General features: G+C 38.4%; 1 pseudogene; it reads right to left on the bottom strand.

The window, feature by feature from the left end:
- Positions 1 to 870: 870 nt before the first annotated feature.
- LOC104587438 (granule-bound starch synthase 2, chloroplastic/amyloplastic pseudogene) lies at positions 871 to 12,353 on the bottom strand (annotated as a pseudogene).
- Between the last annotated feature and the right edge of the window lie 6,062 nt (positions 12,354 to 18,415).

Below are 18,415 nucleotides of genomic sequence, written 5' to 3' on the forward strand. Positions count from 1 at the left end.
TACAAATACATGGGAATGCAAATTCTCTTGTAATTTTGTTTTGGGTTTTACATTGTTCAGTTTCATGTCTTAATTTACTTCATTTGTATTGCAATCAAACAAAATAAGCTGAAATTTTAAACAAAAGTAATAGATCGAAACTTACACTCAAATCATTTATATTATTATAGTTTTGCATCAGTGCAAATTTACTTGCATTGCAACCAAACACAGCCTTAGTGTTATGGGCCCGAGCGTAGGATCTCGTCACGGGTCGGTCCACGGGGAGAAAGCCCTGCTTTCCCTTGCGCCTTCCCTTGCGTGCAGACCCTATTGTGGGAAACCGAATGGGTGATTTGTCCAAGAGACCACCCGAACTCTCCTTACTCTTCTCTTGACTGGAAAACTGAATGCTTTATTTCAATTCGTGGCTCCTTAAATAGGAGATTACAGAAGGAAATTCCTTGTTGGATTCGGTTAGGCTAGGGTAATCCAACTCAAACTAAAACCCCTAATTACCTACTCCTAATGGTAACACAACTCTTACTTAAGAAGATAAAATAAGATAAGGATAAGGGATAAGGGATAAGGAATGGTGAAGCTAGCGGCAAGTTGGGGAGCAGAGCTAATGTGGTAAGATAAGTGTGGGCCCACCTTGATGAGCTGTCATGTGGGCCCCGCCCTACTGCTGCTGCCGGCTGGTGTGTGCGTCTCGCGGTGCTGCTGCCGTGCGATGTGTGCTGCTGCCGGCTGGTGCGCGCGTCTCGCGGTGCTGCTGCCGTGCGGTGCATGCTGCACGTTGTCGGGCGGTGCATGTTGCATGCTGCCAGGCAGTGTGTGCTGTGTGCTGCCAGGTGGTGCGTGTTGCGCGTTGTCGGGCGGCGTGTGCTACTATGCGGCTCTGCCGGGTGGTGCCTGCTGTGCGTGTTGCTGCCCATGACCGCGCCACAGTGCACTGCCAGTAGGTGTGTCCATAACATCACACCCCTCCTGGACCACGAGCTTGTCCTCAAGCTCGAATTCCGGATATGTGGCTTGAAACTCTGCCAATGGATCAAACGGCTGCACACTATCTCTCAGTCCACCAACAGCATGAACAATAGGGACTGCCCCGTAGCTCAATGCATAAAACTGGTTCAGTCCACATGGCTCAAATCGTGAAGGCATGAGTAGGATGTCTACACCAGCAGTTATTCGATGGGCCATTTGCACAGAGGAACCAACCCAACCCTTGATTCTGTCATGGTGTTGACTCTCAAGATGTTTGAGAAGTTGTTCCTAGTCAGGTCTCCCAGTGCCCAACATGACTAGTTGCACATCCTGGTTCACCATCCAAGGAATGGACTCAGCAACGAGATCAACACCTTTCTGATGGTCAAGCCTGCCAATGAACCCAATCAGAGGAACATTCTCCCGAAGAGGAAGACCAAGCTCCCTTTGTAGAGCTGCTTTGCATTGAAGCTTGCCAGTCTGAAGAGTCTCCGCAGGGTAATTGGTGTAGCCATCCGATGTCAAGTAAACATCTAACTGTGGGCTCCCTTTGTTTGCATCAATCCCATTCACAATGCCCTTCAGCTTCCAATCAAACTCATTTATTATTTGATGCAGACCCCAGCCACCTTTAGTTTTCAGCTCCCAGGCGTAACCATGGCTTACAGTGACTACACGATCTGCTGCTCGCAGGCCAGCTGCAAGGACATTGAAGTGTTCCCCACCTCCTGGGTCATATAGTTTGAAGTAGTTTTGTTGAAGATCCACATAACAAAAATCGCGTACTAGACCACAACCCTGGTGTGCTATGTTGTGGACCACGAGAACGCTCCGGGTATGCTTACAGAAGAGAACCTCAAGAGCGGCCTCCATATCCTGCCCATCCACCTTATATCTCTTGCGCACTCCTGTTTCTTGGGCTTCCGCACAGTTACCATACCGTGGTGCCACAACCATAACTCTATGTCCACGTCGAGCCAAAGCCTTCGGTAAAGCCCCAGCAACATCGCCAAGCCCACCTGTCTTCGACCAATGAGTGCATTCTGCAGGTACCAATATAATGTTGTGACATTGTCCCCGGCCAAAGGAGGAGACTTTACAGTTTCATCCTCCGTGCACTGATCCTTGGGAATAACTACAGTTGTAGGGGCAGCGATCTGCTGTTCGCTGGATGCCTCTGCTCAGTTCGGACGGTGACTGTTTGTGTTGGCGATTCCCTCATAACTACCTTCTTTGTTGGAGAGGAATGCTTCCAGCCGGCGTCGCAGCTCCCGGACATCTTCCTTGACTTCACGAACCTCCATGCTAGTTTCTGCTAGCCTATGTTCCAGTTCGTTGACCTTGGATGATAGTTGCTCCATATCGCCCGTGACGTTTGGCTCTGATACCAAATGTTATGGGCCCGAGTGTAGGATCTCGTCACGGGTCGGTCCACGAGGAGAAAGCCCTGCTTTCCCTTGCACCTTCCCTTGCGTGCAGACCCTATTGTGGGAAACCGAATGGGTGATTTGTCCAAGAGACCACCCAAACTCTCCTAATGGGTGATTTGTCCAAGAGACCACCCGAACTCTCCTTACTCTTCTCTTGACTGGAAAATTGAATGGTTTATTTCAATTCGTGACTCCTTAAATAGGAGATTACAGAAGGAAATTCCTTGTTGGATTCGGCTAGGCTTGGGTAATCCAACTCAAACTAAAACTCCTAATTACCTACTCCTAATGGTAACACAACTCTTACTTAAGAAGATAAAATAAGATAAGGATAAGGGATAAGGGATAAGGGATAAGGAATGGTGAAGCTGGCGGCAAGTTGGTGAGCAGAGCTGATGTGGTAAGATAAGTGTGGGCCCACCCTGATGAGCTATCATGTGGGCCCCGCCCTACTGTTGCTGCCGGCTGGTGCATGCGTCTCGTGGTGCTGCTGTCGTGCGGTGCGTGCTGCTGCCGTGTGGTGAGTTCTGCTACCGTGAGGTGCGTGCTGCTGTCGTGCGGTGCGTGTTGCTGCCGTGCGGTGCGGTGCGTGTTGCACGCTGTCGTGCGGTGCGGTGCGTGTTGCACGCTGCCGGGTGGTGCGTGCTGCGTTCTGCCAGGCGGTGCGTGCTGCGCGCTGTCGGGCAGCGCGTGCTGCTGTGCGGCTCTGCCGGGTGGTGCCTACTACTGTGTGGCCTGTTGTGCGTACTGCTGCCCATGACTGCGCTGCCAGTTGGTGTGTCCATAACACTTAGGAAACCCAAATGATACTATGGTACACCATAAGCAACGACGTTGTAATACATCACATAAGTGCCTGTTTGAGAGGGCTTTTACGCAATGGCTTTTGGCATTCTATGAGTTGAGAAACCCACAACGCCATGAAATTGTATTTGTTAAAAGTCCAAAAAGCCAGAAAAATCCACTTTAAGGTAAAGCTACCTCACGTAGCTTCGGACGAACGACCCCACCCACAAATGGGCTCTAAATCATGTGGAGTGTCCGAAGTTCCGAACTTGACAAAACGGATAAAACACTCCATTAATCCCTTCACCCAAACCTTAAAGTCTCTAAATATGGGCTTTCTTGATCATCTTGTCTGTCTTTTTGTTTGGGTAATAATTTTGAGCAAACCTTGCAAGGAACACATTAAGCCCCCTCCGCTCTTTGAGTGAGTAGCACAAAGGTCGTTGTCTTTGAACACCCCAATAATAAGCTTCAGCATCGATCCTCTTGCAAGGCAGCAACTTTGCTGCTCTAAGAACCTCAGATCGGTCTTGATTCTTCAAGTCTTGGGCAATCTCACAAGCTAAGTCTCTCTAGAGTAGAAGCTTTCCTGATTTCCCTCATAGTCATTGTCATAGGTCTGGATCTGTGGGGCTTCTTCATTCCACCAGCCAATATTGAAGTTAACTTGGTGGCAGCTTTTGATTGCTAATTACTTCCTTCTATCTATTTCATTATATTTTACTTGTTCTTTTGTCATTGTGTGTGAGAGAGAGAGAGAGAGACCTGTAGGCAAATTAAGGATATTAGGGAAAAACCAATTGGAAGCAAAAGGAAAGCAAGGGGTTTCAAATGCATATTTGGGTTTTTTCAACTAGAGAGAGGTATGAAGGAATTAGGGTTTTTGAGATTTTTTTTATACTTACAACTTTGAGAGAATGAAAGGGTAAAATAAATTGGACATAAAAGTGAAATAAGGGGTTCAAGTGCCTGTTCAGGTTTGAAGGCATTTGCAGGACAATCCCGAGCCCCCTCAATTAAATGCAAACACCAGTATATGAAATAAAAAAACAGAGCATTGCATCAACTATTATTTGGTTTAAAACATTGGCATATTCACATTTCATTGGGGTTTACATGCAATTAAACTCAAAAGACATATTTTCTCTTCACAACTTGATGCTCCATTCACAGAAATTGCTTTTTCCTTTTTCTTGATTTTTGTTCTTTTGAAATGACAAGTAAAAAGACTAATGGAGTGGTTCTTCCATTTTGTCAAGTTTAGACATTTCTTATAACTAGTAAGTATGCACATGCTTTGCACATGGTAGTTCTACATGATGATAATGATAGTATAATGTATCTAAATTTTTCTATAAAATTCATATAGTTTTTTATAAGCATGTGCAAAGCAAGCACATGCCTGATTAGCAGTTCGTTAACTGAATCCAATCACATAAATACATCATATTAGGCTGCAAAGTTTTAGGTATCATTGACAGGCCTACCTGTTTGATTGAACTCTTCGTTTTGTAATATTTTATCTTCTTAGTGTATCTTTTGTTGTTCATTTATCAAAAAAAATATAAGATTTAAAGAGAGTATATTCAATGAGATGAAAAGTAATAGTTCAAATTACATTTTAAACCTCACAACTAAATAGGGATTAAATTCAAAAAAATGGGCATTTTAATCAAAAGAAAGTTTCACAATTTTATTCGTATATTTAATAGTAGTGTAAATATAAAAGTATAGATGTGTTCAATTTTTTTGTTTCTATGTGTGTAAAAATAATTTTGTTATGTACACTTATTTTTTGTTTAATATAATAAACATATGATATTATACATGTGTCTAATGTTGTTTTGTAAAATTTATGTATTTTTTACAATTTTATATTTTTATATTTTATTAAGTTTTATTATTTATTTATGACATTAAAGGTTGACACATTTGACACATAAGTTGAACTATTGATCTCTGCTAAACTAGAAAATAATTTCATTTTGGTAGTTTTAGATTATGTGTTTCATTTTAATCATCATTAAAAACAATTCTTCTTTATTACACTTTTTTCAATTTGATTAATAAAAATATCATAAATATTTCTAATTTTTTATACATTTTTATAATTTTCTATATTTATTCTATTTAAAAATTTTATTATTTGACTATGATTTTATGGCTTGACCAATGTGATACTAATGGTTGAATTGCTTACCTGGATAAAGAATAATTTTGTTTTTTAGTAAGTTTTAAAATATATAGGTTGATATTGTTAAAATCATTAGGGATAGATCTAATTAGTAGCATTTATTAGTGAAAAATTAACTTAAATATAAGATTTAATAAGAGAGATTGGGAGTTAATACCTTAAATATAAGACTTAATGAGAGGGGATTAAATGAGTTGAAAATCGATAGTTGAAATTATATTTTCAACCCTCATAATTAGAGATGGACTAAATACACCATGGCCATTTTAGTCAAGAAAAGTTACACACCCTCATTCATACCTTTTATAATAGTATAGATAAGGTGACATGTTACCACATTTTATGTAGCTTATATTACAATATTGTGTTATTGTTTGTAGCAGATCCAAAGCCCCAAGTAAGAGTTGTATTACCAATTACCAAAGACTATGTTTCAATAAAAATAGGATTCATCAAATAATGGTCTATTTCTCTCAAAAAAATCCCATGGTCCAGAAAATTGGATTGGATTATTCTCTTTTGATTTGGATTGGATTGACATGCATGTGGAATGTGGACTAGAATGTATGTGAAACATGATAATTAAGGGGATGCTTGACAATATGAATGGTTTTATTTTTCTAAAATAAAAACAACTGTGGCACTAGAAAAAAAATACATTTTTTGTTGATGTAGTAGTAATTTTTGTTTTAGAAAATAAAACCATTCACATTATCGAACGCCCCCTAAGTTATCATATTGAGCATGATTATCACCAAGTAAAAAACAGTGTTGTCACAATAAATGCAGTCTATGAAAAACTTCATTAATCCAGGTACTAAGGGTGCAACTTGGGTCACTTTGACTCACTTGTGTTTGGAAACTTCTCAAAGGGCCCAAAACCTTAACCTTAGCCTAATGTATTGAAAGTCTTCAAATCAATCAACCCAATTTGCAGCCCACTTGAAATAACTAGTGGAAATTTTTGTCAATTTAAAAGGTAGAGTTGTAATCAGATTGGATTCAGATTGAATCTAGTGACATCCAAATCCATTCAGATTATTGAAACTCCAAAACCAAATCCGATCTGAAATCCAAAATATATGAATTGGACCTACTTCTATTGATGCATTATGAGATTACCACTTTTCATCCATAATCCACATCAAAGAGCCCTTGATAAATGCAACTAATTAACTCTGTCAAAGAGACTCTTTGCAATAAATCTATGCTATATATAAAAGTGTGAATGTAGTGTGAAAGTTTTTTTGGATTAAAATTACCCTTTATTTATTTGTTTGAGAAAGGGTATAAAAGTCATTTTATTATATCTTTAATGTCAACTTTAGTGGCTACTAAAATGTTCATATTTGTGAGGATTCAAAATGTAACTTCAATTATTACTTCCCACCTTATTTAATCTCCTCTAATTAAGTCTTATACTTACGGTATTAAATCCCATTTTCTCTTATTAAATTATATATTTTTTAAGTTATTTTTCACTAATAAATGCTACTAATAAAATCTATTTCAATATTTTAAACAGTATATATTTTAAAATTGACTAAAAAACAAAATCATTTTTTATCCAAGTGGTGGTTAAGCAATTCAACCATCCGAATCAAATTGATCAATCTACGAAGTTATAGTTAGGTAGTAAATTTTTTAAAATAGAAATAAATATAGAAAATTACAAAAATATAGAAAAATTAGACACATTTATGTAATCAATTTATTTTTATTGATAATGAAAATGAATTACATAATTTAGAACTAGCCAGAATGAAATATAAAAATTAATAATAAATAGTTCAACTTTTGGGTTAAATGTGGTAAACTTTAACGTCATAAATAAATAGTAAAAATTAATATAATATAAAAATATAAAAAAAAATACATACATTCTGCAAAAAAAAACATTTAGACACATGTGTAAGTAGTGTGATAAGGCTAAGTGTGGTGATCCCCTTGGGGGATGAAGGAAAGCTAAGAGGAAGGGTAGGCTACAAACTTCTATCGACAGAGCCATGTGTTTGTTGTGATTCACACCCCCTTTTATAAAGGGACATCCCAAGATGTTGAAAGGAAGGAGCCAAAAATTATTTGACTCTTATTTGAAAAGGGGATCTTTGATTCAGTGTCGGTTGTCAAAGGGACACTGCTAAGGGTTCACCATGTGTCTCATGAGATCTCTCTAGGACGAAGTTTTCATTCGTCTAAGGATTCTCATAGTACAGGTGTGCTACTTCCTTTCGCAGGTCTCCTATATTGGCATGGCGTGGGTGGCATCAAGGCTAGTTTGGTGTGTCCTGTTTAATCATACTGGATGTCTTCCTACGAACAACTTTGGTTGATGGTATTTTCGTTCATCGCTGGTCCATGGTGGCTTTGAGCTCATTACAAGTTCATATTGACTTTGAACTCATCGCAAGTTCGTGGTGAGTTATGAACTCGTCGCGAGTCCTCGTTGGCTTGTATGTCGCTGTGGGTGTTTCTGTGGTTCTAGTTTGGTACCTTCATTGCCATCGCATTCATGGTGAACAACATGTACTTACAATATGTATAATATCATATATTTATCATATTAAACAAAAAGTAAGTATAAAATATCAGAATTAGTTTTACACACAAAAATACAAAAAAGTATAGAAAAAATGAACACACCAATAATTCTATATTTACACTACTATTAAAAATATGAATAAGATTGTAGAATTTTCTTTTGACTAAAATACTTGAATTTAGTTCCTATTTAATTGTGAGGTTTAAATGGTAAATTGAACTACTACTTTTTAGCACATTGATTCACTTTATTTAAATCTTACATTTTTTTGATAAATGAACAAAAAAAGATACACCAAAAAATAAAACATTAAAAAATGAAGAATCTAACCAAGCAATACGGGTGCAAATGGATCGAATAGGGTCGGATAATAGGATCCAATCAAAAATTGGATCAAATTTAGATATGTGTGTTATTTATAAATATATTATTTATATTGCATTTTTTAATTGAATACTTGTATTTTTTTGTTTTTCTATATTTTTAATTTTCTTTTAATATTTTATTATTTTTTAAAATAAATTGGAACAGATCAGATCCAAATACCTGACTTCCTCATCGGATTTGTACTCAAATCCATGTTTATGAGATGCTATCGAATCTATTGTTAATAGTATTGGATCGGATTCGGATATACCCTGATTTGAATTTGATACAATCCATTTGCATCCCTACCAAGCAGGTATGCTTGTCAATGATACCTGAAACTTCACAACTCAATTCGATTATCACATATTTGGATGAGGTGTTTATGTAATCAGATTTGGATTTTGCAATCTATATCTGATTAATAATATAAAATATTAAACAAAAATAATACTTAAAAGTTTATAGAAAATTTTGGATATATTATTACCATCATTATCATCAACTAGAATTGCCACGTGCATGCTTACTAGTTCCAATAAAAGTATTGTGAGATTGTGCATTAGTTGGACCATCTGCTCCATTTAAAGTATACAAATCTTTATTATATAATGTTGATAATTGCCTTAGCCTAACTTTTAGAATCCAAACAACGAATCATTCCAAAACTTCAATCCATTTTCCTATCTCCTCCCTCTCCCACACAACTAGTGATATAATACAAGTTAAAAGCCTATACGGTAAATGACTATACAATGACCAAATTTGGCTCTCTAGATTATTACCAAACACTTTTATAGGCTAATTTCTGGGTGAACCCCATCTAGAAAAGTCAACATTGCATGAAAGCCCTCCAAAACAAGTCCAGATTTGTTAAGTTCTAACAATAAAATTCTGGCCATGAGACCTTACAGCTACCCATCGGGAACAACTTTATACATTATATTTTAACTTGCAATGACCCATGTGATGCATGGGATGGTGTATTCCTACTTTTTTATGTGTAGAATAGTAGAAAAAAAATCTTTTCTTTTTTAGTTATTGAGATTCAAACTTTCCTTTTTATATAGCTTATATATTATGAGAAACACAAACCAATTGATGGTGGCTCAATTGATACCTTATCTAGTTAGTTGTAGGAGACACATGGGTTGGAGCAATGGGCTACTTCCCATTGTGTAGCCCTATAAAGCCAAAGAATGTGCTTAACATGAGATTAATAACCAAGTTACATTAAAGAAAACACAATTTCAAAATTGAACTAGTGAAGATAACCAAAAACTCACATTAAGTTCTTTCTTACTACATTTTATTATTAAAGATAACAATTCATTAAAAAAATTACATTAAATTAAAAAAAAAAATAAAGAGAAAAACCTCAACCCAAAGAAAGAAGCAAAATAGAGGGAAAAACCTAATAACCCAAGTCCTAAGGAAAGGAGCGATAATTTATTTAGATTGGTTCACCCCATGTATTGGTGGGCAAATTTGGGTTTTTAGACATTAATTTGGGTCCAAGCTAAGGTTCATATTTAGGTTGACCCTTAATCTAACTCAACCTATCTAATTTACACCCTACTTAAAAGAGATTGAGAGATATTTAAGAGGAAAATAAAGATTTAATGGGAAGGGGAGATGTTACAAACATTGACTATTAAGTTGAGAGAGAGAGTATGATAAATATAGATTTTATGAGAGACAATAGAGATCCCTGAGGTTTTTAATGATTTAATATAAAAATAAATATACACATGTGTGAGAAAGGAGAGGAGGAGGTATGTATGATCTCTGTGTTGAGAGGACCATCACTTCCCTCTTTCCTCTTTTTCTATTATATATATTCATGGGAAGATGTCCAGATGTGCAGCTGCAATGTCTTCTGCACAAGATCTGCCCGCAAGACCTTACAGCCACCCATTGGGAACATCTTTGTACTTTATATTGTAATTTATGGGAAGATGTCCCAATGTGTGGCTCCAATGTCTTGTGCACAGGATGTGGTCAGCAAACCTGAACTCCTCCCAAACAAAGCACACCTCATTAATAATGGCTAGAACATTTTATGAGAAGACAAAAAAAATTAATATTATCTAACTAATTTTTATTAATAAAATAAGGGTGTTTTAATGTTTTGGTTCCACCAAATCCTTAAATAAAACGTGATAGCCAAGAAATGAAATCAATTTCTTGACCAAACCACCACACACAAATTTCAACTTAGAAGTGTTGCTATTTTCAAGATTATAGGCATATAATAATAATAATAATAATAATAATAATAATAATAATAATAATAATAATGATGATGATGATGATGATGATGATGATGATAAAAATCTATATTTAAAAATCCACATAAGATCCCAAGTGGTTCATTAAACATATTTAAATGGAAGGTTGTGCTGCGTTGACAAATTAATATCAGCACATAGGTCTTCAAAGTTCAATCTACATCTTGTAATAAGTCGTATGAATAACAAATCTCTTTATTTGGCTTGTTTGGACAAGTTTTGGATTTTTAGCTTTGGGCTGAGAAAAACAAAATTGAAGCAAGGTGCTTCGAGCATTTTGCGAGTATTGCTTTTAAAACCATTGTTTTTTGAATCCAAAACACCTTCAAGAACTAGGGCTTTGTGTTTTTAGATATATCAACTGATGGAGGCTCATTTTGGTGAATTTTCTGGCAGGTTGTAGTGGAGAATTTGGATCAAACTCTCCTGCCACTACTATTCCCCATTAAGTAGCCCCATGAAAAAAAAGGACATTTGGGGCTTCAAAAGCTATTGGACGAAGATAAGAAGACTCGCGAGAGTCCACTCGCGAGAGTCCCGGCTTGAAAGTCTTTATCCTAATCTGTACCTGTACTAATATAGGAAGTCTCTTTCCTTTATGGATTAGGAACTTCGTTTTAGAAAGTTTTGGGGAGCAAGGAACTCCACCGCCGTATGTATATAAATACCATAAGGTTCAATGGAATAGCAGAATCCTTTGGGGCTTCCAAAGTTTTTTCATGGTATCAGAGCAGAGGTTGAAGACGAGGAAACACGAGATTGGAAAAGAAACCTTGGCCTACTTTCTTCGTCCAATAGAGCTCAAAGAGAAGGGGAGAGATGTTGATGAAGAAGACTTCTCTTTACCAGAAGAGAAGGAAATCAAAGACCAAAACTTCTCTTTAATGTTCCCTTTCCCTTCACTTTTACTTCGGGTTCCTTCCGGAAGAGGACGACTTGGACGAAGAAGCAAAAATGGAAGGTGTGGTTCCCGTCGATGGAGTTTTAGTCTATTTATTCTCAGAATCCCCCAGGTCTAGAGGATGAAGCTCACCGGCATGTCGTAGCCCTCCTGTGCACAGATCCACTGCATAACCTCAGATCTCTCCCTCTCATCAACGGCTCCTCGCGTTTCTCGAACTTTGTTTCTCTCGACTACTTACCTTCCTCAACCTCGTCTTCGACTTCAAGATCCAGTAGCGGAGCTAAGATCTGAGGCCTCTACAAGTGAGAAAACAGCTTCATCGGTCGGTAGGCTGCTAACAGGTTCGGCTTACTGCGTAGAGCTTCGGCGATGTGGACCTTCTTGGCTCTTGTCGCCGTCGTCGGCTTCGGCTTCCCCACGTCCACTTCACTGTGCTCGTCTTCTTCGTTGCCGTCGGCGACGGGGGGGGTGGTGTGATTGGAGCTGTGGCATGTTTGTTCGAGACCGCTTATATCGTTGCCAAAGAAAGGGAGTGTTGTAACGGTAACGAGAGGTTTGTGTTCTATAATCTGGAGATCAGTAGCGGTAACGAAGTTGCTGAGAGCAACACCGCATTCGCTTGGTGCTAGCAGAGTCCAGACTTTGCACTCCAGTTTCCAGTTCGGCACTTCGTCTTCCTCATCATCTGTTCCAGTTGACTCCAGAGCAAGAGCCAAGAGCAGACCCCTGTCGCAGTCAGGCAGGCACTCTGCATTCAGGCAGAGACGCAGAGTTCTTCGGTTCTTCTTCTTCTTCAGTCTTCACCACCATCTGACTTCTGACTGTCGCAGTTCAGGCAAGAACTCTGCACTTGGTTCTTCTTCTTCTTCATTCTTCTTCCAACAGCGGCGATACTGAATAGTTATTCTCTTTCCTTTTCTGAAGGATCGGAACAGTGCGCAACAGCATCAGCAGCCGAAGCTCCAAGTTCGTTCCTGTCAGTCGACGATTCAGAGGATAATCAAAGACTGTCGTGTTTCTTACTGTTTCTTCTCGATATTATTGTTGAGAAGTCTTGTTGATCGGTTACCATGGCTGCCAACAACGAAAGGAATGATGAGAGCTCAAGTAAGTCTGAATGGTGGGGAGAAAGACCCCGCGGTACGTCGACTGGGCATGGAGCAGGTTGAGGAAAAGGGGGTGGACCCTTTGGCGGACGTGACCGAGATTCAGCAAAAACTCATGCTGCTCAGTCATCGGTAGGGCATGAGGTGGCTACTAATGTAGCTGTAATTGACAGAGACAGGACCAAACTGAACGGGCTTAAAGACGAGCAATGGTGGACTCTTGTAAGCATGTTTGATGATTACAAAACCAGGATTAATGAAAAACTCTCTGGTAAGACTTACTCCACTGAATGGATTGTTGACTCTGGGGCGTCACATCACATGACAGGGAATTTAAATGTGCTCATTGACACCTATGATGTTGCACCTTGTCCTGTTAGGTTACCCAATGGTGCGCACACCGAGGCCGTGAAAGAATGCACCATTGAACTGGAAATAATTTTAAATTGTTGCACGTATTATATGTCCCAAAACTCAATTGTAATTTATTGTCAGTAGGTCGGTTACTTTGTGACACAGATTATATTGTGACGTTTACTAATAAGTTGTGTGATACAGGACCGAATCTCAAGGACTCTGATTGGTGCGGGTGAACAGCTTGATGGGGTCTATGTCTTCAAGGGTGTGGCGCCGGTTCAAGCTTACAAGACAGATGGAATTGGGTCATGCGATTTGTCGCATCGGAGATTGGGACACCTTTCTTATCAAACGGTTAGCTTACTTCTTAATCTCAGTAATAGTAAGAACAAAACCTGTGATGTTTGTTTGAAGGCAAAACAAACTAGAGATGTTTCTATTCAAAGCAGCAATAAGGTGACTGATTGTTTTGCATTAATTCATTGTGACCTATGGGGTGCTTATAAAGTACATGCATCTTGTGGTGCTACATATTTTTTGACAATTGTTGACGATTATTCTCGAGCAGTTTGGATTTATTTGCTGGCTGAAAAGAGTGAAGTTGGTCGAACACTCAAAAAATTATGTGCAATGGTCGAACAACAATTTAATAAGAAAGTTAAGGTGGTAAGGAGTGATAATGGCACAGAGTTTAAATCCTTAAAATCATATTTTGATGAGCAGGGAATTTTGTTTCAAACTTCCTATGTTGGAACACCACAACAAAATGGTCGTGTAGAGAGAAAACATCGTCATATTTTGAATGTGGCGAGAGCACTAAGGTTTCAAGCACATCTTCCGATCAGCTTCTAGGGAGAGTGTGTTTTGACCGTAGGGTACTTGATTAACCGGACACCTTCGACCCTTCTTGGTGGTAAAACACCTTACGAGATGCTATTTGGACAAAGTCCTACTTATAAACACCTCAGAGTTTTTGGTTGCTTGTGTTTTTCGCATACTCGGGACCGTGACAAATTTGCCACTAGGAGTAGGAAATGTGTCTTTGTTGGGTACCCTTTTGGGAAAAAGGGGTGGAAATTATACGATCTTGAGTCTGGTGATTACTTCGTCTCACGAGATGTGGTATTTAGTGAGGCCAAATTTCCCTTTGCCACTCCGAAACATCAACCCAGTCCTCCCATAGCCACAGAAAATGTTGGGTTGTCTTGGGTTGTCCAACACCCAAACTTTTCAACTACTCCTCCTGACATGGTATCTGAGTCACCTCATATAGAAGTCAGGGGAGCGACACGATCAATGAAGAAGAACATCAAAACACAGGTAATGAAGAGGAGGCAGACCCCCCTGATGAGACAAGGAGCCATACAGATTGCAGGAATAATGAAACTCCAGCTGCTCCTCATCCCACCACGGAGTTATTAGGGCGCGGACATCGAGAAAAGCGAACGAGCTATTTATAGGACTTTGTCACACACTCTGCTCAATATTTAGACCCCTCCACTATTTGTCCTGCATCATCTCAGTCCTCAGGTACTCCTTATCCCATAACTCATTATGTGACATATGATAATTTTTCTGTGAAACACATGCATTTCTTGGCAGTTGTTACTGTAGGCCGAGAACCTACTCATTTCTCTGAGGCAATGACTGATGCTCGATGGCACGAATCTATGTGCCAAGAAATACAAGCTTTAAAAGACAATGGGACATGGACCTTGGAAGACCTTCCTCCTAAAAAAAAGGCAATCGGATGTAAATGGGTCTACAAAATTAAGTACAACTCTGATGGATCCATTGAAAGATTTAAAGCATGGTTGGTAGCCTTGGGCAACACTCAAGTTGAAGGTCTTGATTACAATGAAACCTTTGCCCCTGTGGCTAAAATGGTGATAATTCAAACCTTCTTAGCAGCTGTTGCGGCCTAACATTGGGAATTGCATCAGATGGATGTCCACAATGCTTTCCTGCACGGTGATCTCTATGAGGAGGTCTATATGAAACCTCCTCTAGGCTTTTTGACCTCCGGAACAGGCAAGGTATGCAAACTCCAGAAGTCTTTGTATGGTCTACGAAAAGCCCCCCGGAACTGGTTTTCTAAATTAAGTTCTGCCTTAAAAATCTTTGGGTTTAATCAGTGCTGTTTCGATTATTCCTTATTTACTTATTGCAAGGAGGGGCTTGTCTTGCACGTGCTGGTTTATGTTGATGACTTAATCGTTGGTGGGAATGACCCAGCATTCATCCACAAATTTAAGCAATATATGAATCGGTGCTTTCACATGAAGGACTTGGGTGCTCTTAAATACTTTCTGGGCATCGAAGTAACTCGCGGATCATTGGGGATATTCCTTTGCCAAAGAAAGTATGCCCTTGACATTATTGCCAAAACTAGCTTGTTAGGGTCCAAACCTGCTTACTTTCCTATTACTCAGAATCATAAACTTGCCCTTGCTAATGGCAAGCTCCTGGATGACCCAGAACGGTATCGACGTCTTGTGGGCCGTTTGATTTATTTAACCATTACACAATCGGAGCTCAGTTATTGCGTCCATGTCCTAACTCAATTTATGTAGAGTCCTCGAGTTGATCATTGGGATGCGGCCTTACGTGTGGTTCGTTATCTGAAAGGACGTCCTGGTCAAGGAATATTTTTGCGCTCTGATAGTGATCTGCAATTATATGCCTACTATGATTCCAACTGGGCGAGTTGCTCTCTCACTCGTCGCTCTCTTACTGGGTATTTTATCATGTTCAGACATTCCCCCATCTCCTAGAAAACCAAGAAACAACATACTGTCTCCCAGTCCTCTGCTGAGGCTGAATAGGTCAATGGCTACTACTAGTTGTGAGTTGAAGTGGCTAAAAGGTTTGCTATCATCTTTGGGTATCTCTCATCCTCAACCTATACGCCTATTTTGTGACAATCAGACTACTATGCACATTGCCGTGAACCCTATTTTCCATGAGCGGACCAAACATATTGAAGTTGGTTGTCATTTCATTCGCAATGAGCTCCAAGCCGGCACTATTGCACCTGCCTATATCTGTACCGGTGAACAACTTGCCGACATTTTCACCAAGGCCCTCGGACAACAACAGTTTGATTCCTTCCTTCCCAAGTTGGGCATTCGCAATCCTCATGCACCACCTTGAGGGGGAGTATTGGACGAAGATAAGAAGACTCGCGAGAGTCCACTCACGAGAGTCCCGGCTTGAAAGTCTTTATCCTAATCTGTACCTGTACTAATATAGGAAGTCTCTTTCCTTTATGGATTAGGAACTTCGTTTTAGAAAGTTTTGGGGAGCAAGGAACTCCACCACCGTATGTATATAAATACCATAAGGTTCAATGGAACAGCAGGATCCTTTGGGGCTTCCAAAGTTTTTTCAAAAGCACAAATCGCAAAACTTATTCAAACATAACTTTAATTAGCTTAATCTTAATTTCTCAGTTTGAGTTAGTTGATATTTCGTTGTTAACGTAGTGTAAAATATACAATTAGGGGCTACATATATAATTAGTCTATGATATATATTAGGCTTAATTCCCATTAGATGATATAATACACTAGTGTTTTACATTCCAGCTGAGAAAAGTCTGGCTTCAGCTTATTTCTTGCTTGTCAAACATGCAAGGGTTCTCCTTTTTTCATTTTTCTTGCATGTATTAAATATTTAATGAATATATGGATGAATGCCCATTAATTTGCAATTAAACTAGCTAATTAATTAATTTTATTCAGTTCAAAAAAACAAAAAGTGCAATTCTAATTACCTTATATAAACAAAAACCTAGAAATTGATATATAATTATAAGGTCGTAGCTTTCATGGTTCAATTTTGCCCCTGATTATCATTTGAAAATAATATAGCTAGTTCTAATCTTCATTTCCTCCCTTTTAACAAGGATACTAATAGTGCATGTTTAAGGGAAAATGATTGTTCAATCCACCATCAGAATTCTTAGTCCCATCATACAGTTGGGGTAGGTGTCAGTTTGAAATTAATGCCAATACATGGACGAATATTGATATTTAGTGTGAGAATGTTTGACATTTTAAATTATTATAAATCTACAGTAAAGTTCAGAATTTTGCAATGGGCTGCAATACACTTTTTCTTATGTTTAATACATAAGATTATACATAAATTGAAAGCTACATACGTATTGAGGGTTACATCAGCTTATCGTTCTTGGTGTGTGCTGTATTATATATCTCATTCTTGTAATAGGGTGCCCACGGACTGGCCAAGTTTGCTATTAGGCAAAATCATCCAATGACCTAATCTAAGCCTCTAAGGTGCCTGATTTTGTTAGGTCATTGATTGGACGAGATGTAATTTATTTTGGTGAATGAAATTTGTTTTAAGGCTTCAAAAAAGTAACTTTTTTCTTTATTGTCTTGATTTCAATTTAAATATTAAGAAATATGAATAAATTATAAAGTAAAAACCCTTCACATGGGTCTTCCCTAATATAATATAATTATCTTAGACGTGATTGAAGGACTTAATCCAAGTAATGTTTGGCACTAAGCTCAATTAGGTATGTAGCAGTTAAAAGGATCGATGATAGTTGTTTAATTTATATGACATATAGATTAATGAATGATGAGAGCCAGCACACTTGCCTAAGTTTAAGCCGGAATTAATTCAACCACGCAAAGACAGAGATATGAGGATGCACATGATACACATATTATAATAAGAGTTGGGACCTTTATTTAATTGCAACAAACCTCCGATATATTACCAACCAAATCACAGCAGTTATCCATTTATTGATTTTATTAACAAAAAAAAAAGGTTGGCAAGATTAGAAGATGCCTAATCAGGGTTCATACTTTGAATGTCCTGTCGCTGCCGATAATCATAATATACAAAGTGAAGATTGGATTTATAAAATAAGTGTGTTGATGTGTTTGTCATAGTAGATTTCTTGTTGTGTTGAATTGGGTACGTTGAAGTCTCTGCAAATAATCGTGTTAGGGGCTGTGTAACCAATAATAACGCCTCACGTCAGTCATAAACTGTAAATGTTTCACCGCTATTATAATAAGAGTTGGGACCGTTCAGCCTGGGAATCATTCAGACAATTGGTTTTATTTATTCCAAATTTAATCCTTAGCCAAAAACTGTTAAATTGGTCAATGACCCAAAAACCGATGGTTATAACGATTCCTGTTTTGGATTAATTTTTGAAACATTGATCTGAATGACTAATGTGGGTGTTATTGGTTACATCGCATCTAAGATAGCCATCTTGAGTTAATCCAGGGGCGCATGCATATTAAGACTTCCTGCCTCCTTAAATAAATTATTTTAAAACTTAGCTCAAGTATTCCTGTTTTGACTTTAAATGTATTTGGTGGGAAAATTTTGAATGAGTAAACATCAGCTAGCTGTGACCATGGATAAGACAACACAAAGGCTATCCAAAGGCCCCATCTTATGAACATTTTCAATTGGA

The sequence above is a fragment of the Nelumbo nucifera genome, chromosome 1 (genome assembly GCF_055504915.1).
Source record: "Nelumbo nucifera cultivar China Antique chromosome 1, China Antique-T2T, whole genome shotgun sequence".
Classification (NCBI taxonomy): Eukaryota; Viridiplantae; Streptophyta; class Magnoliopsida; order Proteales; family Nelumbonaceae; genus Nelumbo; species Nelumbo nucifera.